This window comes from Ambystoma mexicanum, chromosome 2q (assembly GCF_040938575.1).
Source record: "Ambystoma mexicanum isolate Mex_15411 chromosome 2q, UKY_AmexF1_1, whole genome shotgun sequence".
NCBI lineage: Eukaryota > Metazoa > Chordata > Amphibia > Caudata > Ambystomatidae > Ambystoma > Ambystoma mexicanum.
The window spans coordinates 327,432,526-327,447,715 of record NC_090924.1 but is presented as its reverse complement, the minus strand read 5'-3'; the positions used below and the strand labels follow the sequence as shown (position 1 = coordinate 327,447,715).

The 15,190-nt window shown below is 44.0% G+C and overlaps 2 long non-coding RNA genes across 2 annotated transcripts; one reads left to right on the top strand and one right to left on the bottom strand.

The window, feature by feature from the left end:
* Positions 1–829: 829 nt before the first annotated feature.
* LOC138569386 (uncharacterized) lies at positions 830–2,387 on the bottom strand. Its single transcript, XR_011303230.1, has 3 exons — positions 1,725–2,387; positions 1,521–1,631; positions 830–1,040 (listed from the first exon to the last, which is right to left on the bottom strand). It is a non-coding gene; the product is annotated as an uncharacterized lncRNA (long non-coding RNA).
* An 862-nt stretch (positions 2,388–3,249) lies between these two features.
* Positions 3,250–5,202, top strand: LOC138569385 (uncharacterized). The gene is made up of 3 exons (XR_011303229.1): positions 3,250–4,307; positions 4,401–4,511; positions 4,992–5,202. It is a non-coding gene; the product is annotated as an uncharacterized lncRNA (long non-coding RNA).
* Positions 5,203–15,190: the final 9,988 nt, after the last annotated feature.

Genomic DNA, 15,190 nt, shown 5'->3' with positions numbered 1-15,190 from the left:
GAGTCACGCAAATTGACTGCTTTCATCACTTATGAGGGAATATATCAATTCAAGCGCATGCCATTTGGGCTGGTGTCAGCGTCTTCCGTATTCCAAAAGGTTATGGACAAATTGTTGAAGGATGTCGGCGGTGTATGGTGCTTTCAGGACGATGTCCTGATATGTGGGAAGGACGAGAGTGAGTTAAAAACAAGACTGGATTTAGTTCTCAAGATCTTTAAAGCAAGAGGAATAACTGCGTGGCGAAAAATGTGTATTTCTGACTGAAGCGGTTGATTATCTAGGTCATGTAATTTCTGAGCAGGGCCTCAAACCAAAAAGAATAAGGCTGAGTTGAGATCATTTCTAGGTACTATTGAGTTCTATCATAGGTTTGTTGAGAACTATGGCGATTCCATAACTAAATTGAGGGCATTATTAAGGAAGGGTGCTGAGTTTGAATGTGAAAAAAGAATTTGAAGCAATGAAAAGAAAAATTGATATGGCAAAACCCCTATCAATGTTTGATACTAGGAAGAAAACCATTCTGGCCGTGGATGCCAGTGAGACAGGTATAGGTGTGGTGATGTTGCAGCCAGATGTTGATGGTACGGAGATGATTGTAATGCATGCATCCCGCATGTTAAGAGGTACAGAATTGAACTATTCCGTGTTGGAAAATGAAGCCCTGGTGTGCCATTGGGGCATTGAAAAGATGAAAAATGTTGTCTGGTGTCAAGAGTTTACCTTGAGAACAGAATACAAACCCCTTAAGGCGATTTTTGAAAGTAAAGGCCTCGACAAGGTTTCAAGGAGAGTGGCAGGCTGGGTAACCAGGCTACAGTGGCAGTTTGTTAGTTGAGCATATAACAATTTATTTGGCAAAGAGGAAAACAAAATTTGCCAAAAGGCACATTCTGTTGTACAAAGTAATTCGTGACGTTTAACATATTAAAACAAATTGCGAAGAAGCAATAAATGATGGAGAGGTGATGCTGTCCAATTGTGGAGTGGCCGACGCGTTTCGAGGGTAACCTCTTCTTCATAAGGGCCCAATTGAACTGTTGACAACATTTCAAGGAGACAAAAAGTAAAATCTTTTATTTTATTTCCATAACAGTCAAGGACTGACTGACAAGCTGTACATAACTCGGGATGCTAGCGAGATGGTGAAGAGCAGAATACTGGAGATCTAGTATGGTGAAAAGAGTGAACTAACAGATCAAAGAGAAACACTCTATACTAATAGCTAAACACATAACAAAGGAGATGTATTGTGTGAGATCCACCTACATGGTGGGATCTAGAAAATGGCGTGATGAAGAGTCAGACAGATCGAGATAAGCCAAAAGCGGTAGTGGGTTCTAAATAGCAAGGACCACCCTTGAATAGTGAAAAAGCTGAGTCAATATGGGGAGCGTGTTTAAGAAAAAACCATACCCCTCCTGTGGACGGAGAAAGAATAACTCCAAAAGAGCGCTACTGAATAAAATAAATAATACTTAAAATAAACCGGAATTGGTTTTAAAGAATGCACTCACTCGAGTTGCGGGACGAGTAGCCAAGGCAACAGGGGCATCCGTGTGGTCAACAAGTATTCGAAACAATTATACGATGCAGGGCATCTGCAAAGAGACACGTACTGCTGGCACCTAAGTGGGGACATATACATTTCTGTTATACTGGAGAAAAATAAACCTGGGGTCTCCCAACCGGGCAAAGGGACCCAAGTAGCGGTAGCTTACCTGTACAGTGCGGGGAACACTGTTAGTGGAAACTGAAACCGGCAGGCAGTGGCTCCGCGCGGTCGTAACCTAGGGAACGAGCTGTGCTGGGGACACGCCGTCAGACGTAGAAAGGAAACTAAATAATAAACATAGAAAAGGGCATAGAAGCCGGTGAGTGAGGAATATGGAGGCCATCATGCAATGGCGCATAGTGCAAGCGTACTCATAGGGACTGACCAGAGATCAGGATAAATAAGAAAAGTAGAGTTAATATGTTCCATAATGAAACATAAGAATTCTGGTGTTCACCATCGCAACGCATTTTATAATTTTGGTTCTAATGGAACAGAAATTTGTGAATAGTACAATAATCGTTACAGTCATGATAGATAGCACAAATGGTACATGCAGTTTACTCTTAATAGTCCAAAACAAATCATGTAGAGTCATGAGGCTACTCATTATATAGTGAGACAAGTATAATTCAATGGCAAGGGGATAAAAGATTGCGATGTAGCCTATTACTCATACAAGGTTCGAACGAATGGAGAGATGGTTCAATTGGTCATTCGTGAACAGGTGCAAACATTTAAGTGAATATAGGCAAGTCAAACATAGGAAAATACAGTTCCCTTGAAGAAAACATCAAAGTCACAACACTTGTAATGACAAAGAAAAAAATTTTTTTAAGGTCCGGGATACTGACACTTGTGTATAGTAGTTGGCGATGTAACATGTGAGTTTCACAATTCACTATAGAAAGCAACTCAAAGAGAATTCATCATTCAGACCCTTAGGTTGCAAAGTGTCAAGTGTGTGGATCCAGTACTTCTCTCGCTGTGACAACAGGGATTGGTAATTGCCACCTCTGTGTGGACGTTTGACAATTTCTATGACTTGAAATTTAATTTGTGCAATCGTATGTTGGAATTCGATGAAGTGCCTTGCCACTGGGGATCTGAGATTCTTACATCTGATGGTGGATTTGTGTTCTGACCATCTTTCTTTGACGGGTCTTGTGGTTTGTCCTATGTATAATTTACCACAGGGACATTTCAATGAGTAGATGACACCTGCGGAGAGGCAGGTGGAAAAGTCTCTGATCTTGAATTTCTTCCCAGTTTGTGGGTGAGATATCGTTTCACCTTTTATAACATTGTTACAGTTCGTACAGTTCAAGCAGGGAAAGGTACCCTTCTTTATGGTACTCAGTACAAGTTGTTTGTCTTTAGGAGGTCTTTCCGCTCTCACTAGTTTATCTTTGAGATTATGTCCACGTTTAAAGGCCATCATTGGTGCTTTGGGAAATAATTTCAGGAGAGAGGGATCATTGTGTAGTATGGTCCAATTTTTACGCAGAGTTTTGCTGATTTGGAAACTCTGTCGTGAGTACTTTGAAATGTAGAGTAGCGGTGTGGACTTATCCTTGACTTTAGGGATGCGTAGTTGTTCCTTCGTGAAGGTCTCTGATCTGTTGCGGGCTTCTCCTGTGATAGTATCTGGATACCCCCAAAATCAGAGACTTTTCCACCTGCCTCTCCGCAGGTGTCATCTACTCATTGAAATGTCCCTGTGGTAAATTATACATAGGACAAACCACAAGACCCGTCAAAGAAAGATGGTCAGAACACAAATCCACCATCAGATGTAAGAATCTCAGATCCCCAGTGGCAAGGCACTTCATCGAATTCCAACATACGATTGCACAAATTAAATTTCAAGTCATAGAAATTGTCAAACGTCCACACAGAGGTGGCAATTACCAATCCCTGTTGTCACAGCGAGAGAAGTACTGGATCCACACACTTGACACTTTGCAACCTAAGGGTCTGAATGATGAATTCTCTTTGAGTTGCTTTCTATAGTGAATTGTGAAACTCACATGTTACATCGCCAACTACTATACACAAGTGTCAGTATCCCGGACCTTAAAAAAAATTTTTTTCTTTGTCATTACAAGTGTTGTGACTTTGATGTTTTCTTCAAGGGAACTGTATTTTCCTATGTTTGACTTGCCTATATTCACTTAAATGTTTGCACCTGTTCACGAATGACCAATTGAACCATCTCTCCATTCGTTCGAACCTTGTATGAGTAATAGGCTACATCGCAATCTTTTATCCCCTTGCCATTGAATTATACTTGTCTCACTATATAATGAGTAGCCTCATGACTCTACATGATTTGTTTTGGACTATTAAGAGTAAACTGCATGTACCATTTGTGCTATCTATCATGACTGTAACGATTATTGTACTATTCACAAATTTCTGTTCCATTAGAACCAAAATTATAAAATGCGTTGCGATGGTGAACACCAGAATTCTTATGTTTCATTATGGAACATATTAACTCTACTTTTCTTATTTATCCTGATCTCTGGTCAGTCCCTATGAGTACGCTTGCACTATGCGCCATTGCATGATGGCCTCCATATTCCTCACTCACCGGCTTCTATGCCCTTTTCTATGTTTATTATTTAGTTTCCTTTCTACGTCTGACGGCGTGTCCCCAGCACAGCTCGTTCCCTAGGTTACGACCGCGCGGAGCCACTGCCTGCCGGTTTCAGTTTCCACTAACAGTGTTCCCCGCACTGTACAGGTAAGCTACCGCTACTTGGGTCCCTTTGCCCGGTTGGGAGACCCCAGGTTTATTTTTCTCCAGTATAACAGAAATGTATATGTCCCCACTTAGGTGCCAGCAGTACGTGTCTCTTTGCAGATGCCCTGCATCGTATAATTGTTTCGAATACTTGTTGACCACACGGATGCCCCTGTTGCCTTGGCTACTCGTCCCGCAACTCGAGTGAGTGCATTCTTTAAAACCAATTCCGGTTTATTTTAAGTATTATTTATTTTATTCAGTAGCGCTCTTTTGGAGTTATTCTTTCTCCGTCCACAGGAGGGGTATGGTTTTTTCTTAAACACGCTCCCCATATTGACTCAGCTTTTTCACTATTCAAGGGTGGTCCTTGCTATTTAGAACCCACTACCGCTTTTGGCTTATCTCGATCTGTCTGACTCTTCATCACGCCATTTTCTAGATCCCACCATGTAGGTGGATCTCACACAATACATCTCCTTTGTTATGTGTTTAGCTATTAGTATAGAGTGTTTCTCTTTGATCTGTTAGTTCACTCTTTTCACCATACTAGATCTCCAGTATTCTGCTCTTCACCATCTCGCTAGCATCCCGAGTTATGTACAGCTTGTCAGTCAGTCCTTGACTGTTATGGAAATAAAATAAAAGATTTTACTTTTTGTCTCCTTGAAATGTTGTCAACAGTTCAATTGGGCCCTTATGAAGAAGAGGTTACCCTCGAAACGCGTCGGCCACTCCACAATTGGACAGCATCACCTCTCCATCATTTATTGCTTCTTCGCAATTTGTTTTAATATGTTAAACGTCACGAATTACTTTGTACAACAGAATGTGCCTTTTGGCAAATTTTGTTTTCCTCTTTGCCAAATAAATTGTTATATGCTCAACTAACAAACTGCTGTTATATATCTATATCCATATATTTGAAGGCCCTATGTGGCATCAGTAAACAGTGTGCAGGGGACGGGAGGGCCCCACTTTTTGGGTCCTCTTCTATTTTCTCTTTTCTGATTTAGGCTTTGTGCCAAGGCCTTTTTTCCTCCCCCGCACCTTTAAATTCTTAAACCAGCTCTTCTGTACATATAATGATGATTTGAATTTCTATATCAATTGTTACCAGGTGTGCACCACTGTCAGCATTTTTGTTTTAACCAGGCTACAGTGTCATAAATTTGAAATAGAAGTAGTTGCTGGTAAAGAGAATGTGCAAGCTGATCACGCTTCGAGAGTGAAGTTGGAGAATGATGCTGGTGAAAAAGGAAGTAATGTATATGGTGAACATGAAATGGTTTTTGCAACTGTGGAGGGAATAATTCAGAAACAAGAGTGGATTCAAGTGTTAAGGGCCAATGAAATGTGGAAGCGGATTATGGTATTTGTGGCGGATGGGTGGCCAGAGAAAAGGCTACTATCAGGTGAAGAGAGGGCTATGTGGGAAGTAAGGAATGAACTATCCGTAAAAAGAGAGTTGTTGTATAGATGGGACAAGTTGGTGGTTCCAGGCAGTCTGCGGAGGAAATTGATTGATTGTGCCCATCAGGGACATATTGGCATTTGTAAAACGAAAGAAGTAATAAAAGCCGATTACTGGTGGCCAGGAATTGATCGCGAAATTGAGAAAGTGGTTGGTGCGTGCAGTGACTGTACCAAATCAGGGAAGAACGTGATAGCTGTGTCCCAACCAATGGGTAAAACTACCATTCCTGGTATCCGTAGTTTATTCAGATGGGGATCGACCAGAGTCTCTCGAGTTAGCACCCACGTGGTGCTGCTTCCCTCGGCAACTAGTCTGCCCTTAACACTTTTTACAGTTCTTTGAACTTGGTTCAAACTTGCCACTTTGCGACTTTCATTCACCACAACCCGGCTCTTATCGGCTTCCCCTCCGACTCACCGGCTGTGATGAACCACTTGGCTTTTTTCTTCACTGGAGTCAAGGCCGGTACCACGGTTGCAGGAGCTTCCCTCACTCCTGCTTATCAGCATAGGCACGCTGTGGGTACCGCTGGCATCTGTTGCAGCACACTTGGTCTATTGTCCTTGGTCTTACGATTCCTTCTGTGGAGGTGTCCCGGGGCTGCATTGAAAAGGGCAAGCTCGTATCGTTCCCTGTCAGCCTCTTCATATTCGCTGCTTTTCTCCTCCTCTTGAACTGCCGGGTCAGGATAGCAGTCTCGTCTTGCTGTCTGGCTTGCTCGTACTGTGCTCTCTTGCTTCACCTTTTATCACTGTGGGGAAAAGGAAGGGCTGTCAGGTGCGTGTGATTTAAGTCAATTGCATGACTTTGCCTGACCCTTACGTTGGGACATGCCAGGAGAACAGTTCTAAAATTATGCTATTGTCTTTCGTGTTGTGCAAAGGTGTTTGGGTCGGAAAGGGGGGGAGTTAGAGAATTCCAGTATCCTACCGGGTATAGAAAGGAAGAGGTATTGTATGGGATTATAGTTCTCTTGCTAGGGATTTGGGTACATTTTGAAGGGGGAGGTTTGTAGGGTGTGTGGATCAAACTGGAATTACCAGGATTATTGTCGGAAGGCAAACAGGGGGGTTTGTGGGACGGTAGTGTTTTGTCTCAGCAGGTTGGGATTGCAGGAAATGATAATCAGAGGGACGGGATTGGTAGGGTTTTGTAAAGGTATATTTGGTATTCAGGTAAGAATAACCAGAGGGATGGGGAGTATTTGGATGGGAACCAGTAAAAGCTGGATTCTGGGAGTTGTGGTTCTTAACAAGTTTACCAGATGCAAATGGGTTGTTGGCTTTATCTTTGGGTAAGGGAGATTCAATGGGTGGAAGAGATGATGAGTGGGAATAGCGTATAAAAGCTTCAGGGACTTTGTTCACCTCACCATCCTCCCTGTGATGGTGCCACGTCTCACCTGGGGTATTCCCTCGAGCATAACCCTGGGTTACCCTACACAGGTGATCCTCCCCCCAGGAACTGGATCCAACAGCGATGGCTGTATCCTGGCCACGTGAATAAGGGATTCCTGGGCTCTACCCGAGGAAGTACCCTTAGGTTTCTTACAATATGCATTTGGTAACATCTATCTCTGTTTATCATGGTCAACCCAACAACCTTCCTCATCTAGACGGGCTGGTTTAGATCCCCACTCTTTGATTTCTTCAGCTGTGCCTCCGCCTGACTCTCTATTACAATGCTAATGCCCTCTTCCATCATCCCACTCTCAGCAAGCCATCTAGCAGGACCCAATACGTACATTACAGACTATAAGTCTGTGGCTGTTTGTTTGGCAATGCGGTCTGCGAAAGCATTGCCTTTCCCAATACTGACAGCGATTTTCTTTTGGGCTGCGCGTTTCATTATTGCTAGCTGTACAGGTAATGCTACTGCTGATAAAAGCTGCCTTATCAAGGGACCATGCTGAATTTTGGTGCCATGGGATGTCAGAAATCCCCTTTTGGCCCATAGTTTCCCAGAATTGTGAGCTACACCAAAGGTGTACTGGCTGTCCGTATACATATTTACTTTCAACTCTTGAGATACCTCACAAGCTCGAGTCAGGGCAATTATTTCTGCTGCTTGGGTGTTGTTGTAAGGAATCCTCCTAATTTCTACCACTGTATCTAGTGTGGGGATTTCATAGGCAGCAGTAGAAGTGCCGTCCGGAAGTTTAAAGCAAGAACCATCACAAAATATTTCTCCATCTGAGGATGGCAGAGGTGTGTCGGTCAAATCGATTCTTCCTTTTGTTTAATTTTCATTGATAAAAATGCAATCATGATTTGTATCAGGAATGTTACTCTCCTCTAGGGGAGGTAACAGTTCAGCTGGGTTTAACATGTTATATAATTTCATTTGGATGTGAGGTGCAAACAAAATGAGCTTGTATCTAGTGAGGCGAGCAGATGTGAGATGCTGTGTTTGCATTCTGTTTACCAGTACATCCACTGAGTGAGGCACCATGCCGGTTAAGGAGTGACTCAAAACCATGCTTTCGGTCTGTTGTACTGATGCATTTGGGCAAAGGGCATGCAACAGGGTCCAACGTGGAGGAAAAATAGCTGCACTGCCTGTTCTTTCCCCCCATGTTCCTGGGTTAAAACAGCCTAAGCACAACCATTCTTTCATGCACAAATAACACAAACTCCTTAGTGTAATTTGGTGTGCCCAATACTGGCGCAGAAAACAGAGCAGTTTTTAGCATATCAAAAGCATCTTGCAAGCTGTAACCCAAGGTAGAGGTAGAGCTACATCTTTTTTTGTTAGTGCTAACAATGGCTTAATAACAAAGGAGACATTCGGAACCCATTGCCTGCTATAGGAAGTCATCCTTGTAAAAGTTCTAAACTCAGTTTGTGTGTTTGGAACCTTCATTTCAGAGATAGTCTGTATTCTTTCTGGTGCAAGACGCCTAACCTCCATCAACAGGAAGTTTCCTAAATAGGCAACCTCCTGTTGACAATATTGGAATTTCTTCAAAGAAGTCTTGTGACCTTTGTTGGACAACTATGTTAACAACAACACAGTGCCCTCCTTACAAGCTTCCTCACAATCTGTGGCAATAAGTAGGTCATCAATTTAGTGTATCGATGTGCAAGATGAAGGTAATTCTAAAGTGTCCAGTTGTTCCTTGAGGGCTCTACTATAAATGCTTGTGCTTTCAGTGTATTCTTGGGGTATTCTAGTGAATATAAACGATAACCCTCTAAGAGTAAAGGCGAATAAGTACCTACTGTCAGCATGTATCGGTATGCTAAAAAATGCATTCTTTAAGTCTACCACCAAAAAATGAGTGGCCTGGGCAGGTATCATGGTCAAAATAGTCATGATGTCAGGCACAATGGGAAATTGTGGACAAACATTTTTATTGATAGCCCTGTAAATCAATTACAAAATGGTAAGGCCAGAGCATTGTCACAAGTGCTATCCATAATCGGTTCAATGACACATTAAATGGATTGCTTCATTCCTCAAAGATAGATACCAAATAACGATACTCTCCACCTATACCTCCCAAGCCCGACCAGTCGACACGGGAGTCCCACAAGGAGCATGCCTATCTGCCCTCCTATTCAATTTCTACCTGACCACCCTCCCACCGATAATCCGTTCACACAACATCCTGTGTTACAACTACGCCGACGACACTCAGCGAATTCTAAAACTCCTGAACTCAAAACTCAATCTCCGACCTGACCTGGCCTCCTGCCTCCTTGACATAGAACTCTGGATGACCCAAAGCCACCTCCTGTTAAACCCCTCCAAAACGGAAATCATGGTATGTGGCAACTCCGAACTCCTTCCGCACCCACTACCATTACCATCCACCATGGGCAACTCACCGACTGCCTCCAAATCAGTGAAAAATCTTGGATGCACCCTTGACTCTGACCTAACTCTCTCGCGCCCAGTCAACAACGTCTCAAAGTCCTGCCACTACCACCTTAAAACCCTTAGACGCGTCTTTCCATATCTCTCCTTTCCCAACAGACTCTCTGCCGTCCAATCAATCGTTATATCAAGACTGGACTACTGAAACCCCCTATACCTGGGAATCCACGCGTACCAACTGAATAAACTCCAAAGGGCACAAAACGCGGCAGCCAAATTACTACTTGCGCTTGCCCCAAGAGACCACGTCTCCCCAGCCCTTAAGACGCTTCACTGGCTTCCAGTAGCCCGAAGGGTGACTTTCAAAACCTTATGCATCTCCCATCGAGCACTGCATAAAACTGGACCTCAATATCTTCAAGACAAACTAAAACCCTATCAACCCCCACGCACCCTAAGATCGAGTTCAGCCAGCCTCCTAGTCATACAGAAGACAAACTCAGTCAGGCTAGGCGGAGCGTCATTCTCAGCTTTGGCCCCCACGCTATGGAATTCACTCCCACCCCACATCCGCCTAACTGAGGATTTAACGTCTTTCCGCAAACTGCTGAAAACCTGGCTCTTCCCATAAAACCAACCCGCACCATACCATCCCAAAACGGACTAACAACAACTCAATGACATCAATCCAACAAACTACTGATGCGAGAAATTGACAACTAATAACCCTTACTTTAATCTAGAAGGACAAACAGAATTAAACGAATAAAGTATATCAAAACAGTATAAGGGTTAATAAGAGTAAATCATACGAAAACAGTAAAGAAAGTTAAACTGCTGAAATGGACAGATTGCATGTGTCGTAAACGAAGCGAATGGCTGGGATGATATAGCTAGAATCGATGAAGCTGGTGGAACAGATGAATGCGCTGAGTCGAAGAATGCATGAGTGGAAGAACAGACAGCTATATAGCGAATGAAGGTGGAAATCAAAAGAATAAGTAAACCGGATGAGTGTATAGAATGGATGAACACGTTGAACGGATGAGTGTGTAGAGCAGACAGGTATGTAGTGCGAACGAGCGTGTAACACGGATGAGTGCGTAATATAGATGAGTGTGAAGAACAGATGACTGTAAACCGAATGAGTGTGTAGAACAGATGAGTATGTGGAACGGATGAGTTTGTAGAGCAAGTGACAGCTCCAGGTCATAGTCTGCAGGTTTCCGCAAGAAAGGCAAGTAAAGCGCATCATTGAGTGGATAGCGGATGAACTCGGAATTGCAAAGCGGATGACTGTATGGAGCGGATGAGTGTATGGAGCAGATGAGTGTATGGAGTGGATGTGTATATGGAGCGGATGTGTATATGGAGCGGACGAGTGTATAGAGCGGAGGAGAGTATTGTGCGGCAGAGAGTATGATGCGGAGGAGAGTATGGTGCGGAGGAAAGTACGGAGCGGAAGAGTGTATGGAGCGGAAGAATGTATGGAGCGGAGGGGTGTATGGAGCAGAGGGGTGTATGGAGCGCATGGGTGCATGGAGAGGATGAGTGGGCAGAGCTGTTGAAGACATAGAACAGACGAGTGTGCGAGATTGAATATATAGAATAGGATATTGCTGTTGGATGCGTGAAAAGCACGAGTGCTTAAAGCGGATGAGTGTATGGAGCGGACGAGTGTTTGGAACGGACGGTGGAATGGAACTCATGGGTGTATGGAGCGGATGAGTGTATGGAGCGAATGAGTGCACGGAGCGGATGAGTGCATGGAGCGGATGAGTGCACGGAGCGGATGAGTGCACGGAGCGGATGAGTGTATGGAGCGGATGAGTGTATGGAGCGGATGAGTGTATGGAGCGGATGGATGCATGGAGCGGACGGGTGTATGGAGCGGTTAGGTGTATGCAGCCAGCAGATCAGTGTATGGAGAGGTTAGATGTATGCAGTCAGCAGATCGGTGTATAGAGAGGTTAGGTGTATGAAGCCGAGGGGAGTATGGAGCGGATAGGCGTATGGAACGGATGAATATATGAAGTGGATGTATATTCAGAGTAAATGAAGGTATGCAGCCAGCAGATCGGTGTATGGAGAGGTTGAGTGTATGAAGCCGAATGGAGTATGGAGCGGATAGGCGTATCGAACAGATGAATATATGAAGTCGATGTATACTCAGAGTAAATGAAGGTATAGGACAGATGAGTGTAGAGATGAATATATAGAACAAGATATTACTGTTGGATACGTGAACATCACAAGTGATTAAAACAGATGAGTGCAGAGAGGATGAGTGCGTGGAGCGGGTGAGTACGTAGAGGGGGTTGAGTCCGTAGAGGGGGCTGAGTCCGTAGAGGGGGCTGAGTCCGTAGAGGGGGCTGAGTCTGTAGAGGGGCTGAGTCCGTAGAGGGGGTGAGTCCATAGAGGGGGCTGAGTCTGTAGAGGGGCTGAGTCCGTAGAGGGGGTGAGTCCATAGAGGGGGTGAGGGCATAGAGGGGGTAAGGGCATAGACGGGGTGAGTGCATAGAGGGGATAAGTGCGTAAAACAGGTAAACGCATAGCACGCGTGAGGGCATAAAGCGGATGAGTACCTGGAGCGATCGAGTGCCCAGAGTGAACTGACGCGTCGCGTAGAGCCAACGAGCATGTAGAACGAACGAGCACTGACGCATCCAGTACTGATGAGTGCGTAGAATGGATGAGTATGTTGAGCTACTGAATGCTGGGGCAGTCAAGAGTGCATGCCTTGAGCAGTCAAAGTGCATGCGTGAGGCAGACAAGAGGCCATGCATGGTGCGGACAAGTGGACAGTCGTGTGGTAGACAAGAGCGCATGCACGGAGCAGACTAGACCGCGCAGGGCGGACCAGAGTGTATTTGGACCTGACTGGGGTGCATAGAATGGATAGCTGTCCACGGTACGGACTGGAACGCATAAATATTGCGTGACGTATATAGTATGGTCTAGAATGCAAAGAACGCTTGAAAGAGCATATAACTCATCATATCACACCACCATGCTTACTCTCTCCTTTACATCACCACTCAACTAGAACACAGAGATACTATGACACCATTCGGTATAACTGTTCTCATATCAACATCCGCCGCTCACCCCACATCATTCTAAGTTGACACTGCTGGTCTCACACCCCCCAGCCAGGCGTTCTCCTCAGGCCTAACGCAGCCGCAGCCGTTCTGGATAAAACCTGCCTGAACAAACACATTCTCCTGACCTCTCAACCACCACACCTACCGCTAAGAAGCAGCTACTACTCGGATATCGCACGAGCTGCACACATACCCGGTGCTCACATGCACCTTTTGACTCTCTCTACTCTCTCTACTGATTTGAACTTCGGTTCCCAAGGGCGGTCAACCTACCAGCGCCTTCAGACCATACCAATGGTATATAAGGCGCTATATAAATGCAAAATAACATAACATAACATAACATAGATATACAAGATCTGAAATTATTATTTTCAGTGCGGCTTCTCTGTCCACTGAAACCTTGTTTTGTGGTATGCGCAGTAATGTGACTTTTTTTCTTTAACTGGATGCGTACTGGTTCAACATCAAGCATTCCCACGTCTTTATCGCTAATGGCCCATAAATGAGTGGGTACACTTTGCAATACACTGGGTAGTGGGAGTGCTAACAACCGAGATGTAGAAGTGTACTGCTGTGAAAAAGTCAAATATACACCATCGGGTGAGCTGTAAATAACAGCATATTATGTCTTCAGTATATTCAAAACTAACAAGTTTTCCCCACAGTTAGTTGTCAATAGCAAAGGAAATGCATCAGTGAATGATCCCAGAGAAATAGTTACCGGTTTGGAGACCATTACAGGAGTGCCAGCAAACCCTACAGAAACATTTTGATGCCCTGACAGAGGAATATCTGAAATTGATAGGTGATCAATGGAGCACTTCTGTGCACCAGTATCAACTAGAAATGTGTGTGGCCTTTCCCCAACTTTCATTGTAGCGTAGGGTCCTTTTTGATTGACAGGGATAGGGGTAGGATGCAGCCGCTGTTTCGGGCTGTCCTAGCCAAAGAATATGACGACAGATGTGTAGTCATCAGAAAAATTATTCCACAGGGGAATGTTGGCGGACTTAGTCGGGTGTCGCGTGTCTGTATTTGCTGTATTATTGCTGAACTGTGGAAGCTGAGAAAACTGGCTTCTATTTGGTCCCTGCATGCCATTACTACGTCCTCTTCCTCGTCTTTCTTACATATTGTTTCCCTTCTGCTGGAGTATTGGGCATTGCGCCCTCCAGTGGCCTTCCTGCTTGCAGTAGGTGCACTGGTTCTCATTCACTATCCCAGTAGTGGTAATTGCAAGGGCTCAGTCCGCCCACTGCCTGGTTTAGCAGAGGTCAATACCTACGAATAAAGAAATGAGGTAAACTAGTGTGAATATTTAGTGCCCAAGGGCTGAGCTACTAGGAATAGTTATTACCACTACCCAGTAACTAACTGACCTACCTGCAACAAGCAGGAACCAGGACAATCCCTCTATTTTACCTACCAGGTGAGACCCCTTGCAAATGAGTCAATCATTACCAATCATTACCAAACACTCCAAACCAATTAGGACCATTGCCAAACAAACTTACGGAAATCTCTTCTTTTCTCTCCCTTAACATGTACTCAATACTGTCTATTGATAATTGTTTTTGACTGCAAAATGTATGAACCAATCTGCAAATCACTATGAATCTGTATATATATCACGATCACTGGGAATTAAATCGCCCACACATAATATGTCCAAACACAAATGTCACATGATATACACCCAATCACGAATGGTGAATGCCCGATCTTGGGACCACATTGGCACCAAATATGTATCGAATCCATTGTTATTAAAAATTATGAATGGTAGCCTAGAAAAAGACCTGTTAGGTCGAAACACGTGTCGGCACCACCTGTTATATCATCAATTGATGAATTCGAGACAATAAAAGATTGGAAAAAATGAAAATCACAAACCTTGTGGAACTACATTTTTCAAACGCAGCAAAAGACAACGGGGTAAATCCCAGCATAAGAAATTGCACACGCGCCGAATGAGTGGAAACTATAACAATTCTCTCTGGATACACACAATAGGCACCACGAGCACGGGCCTTTTTACAAGTTTCCACCAACTGGCTGCTAGTGCACCGATAACAAAGATGGAGGGCGCGGCAACCCATGGTTCCTGGTGCTCTTAACGCAACAATATTTTACATGTTTTGTGGATTCTGCTAACCAGCTCATTTTGGCAATGTCCACAAATGAGGCAGTCACTGAATACAATATAAGCAATACATCAATGGATGGTGCTAACGTTTTTATCACTGTTGGAAATAGCGCACAGCATCAACTGGATTGTTTACAGAACACACCTAAAATTCATAAAAATAAAATATCAAATAATTTCAAATCCCTCTATATCTTTTCAATGGAATGTGCAATCTCGTCCAATTCAGCATAAACAGCTCACAAATTTGCAGCACATTCAAGTATTGTTGCAACACATTCATCTACTCTTGAAACTCCTGCTCAGTGAAAACCAGGCCAACTTAAACAAACAA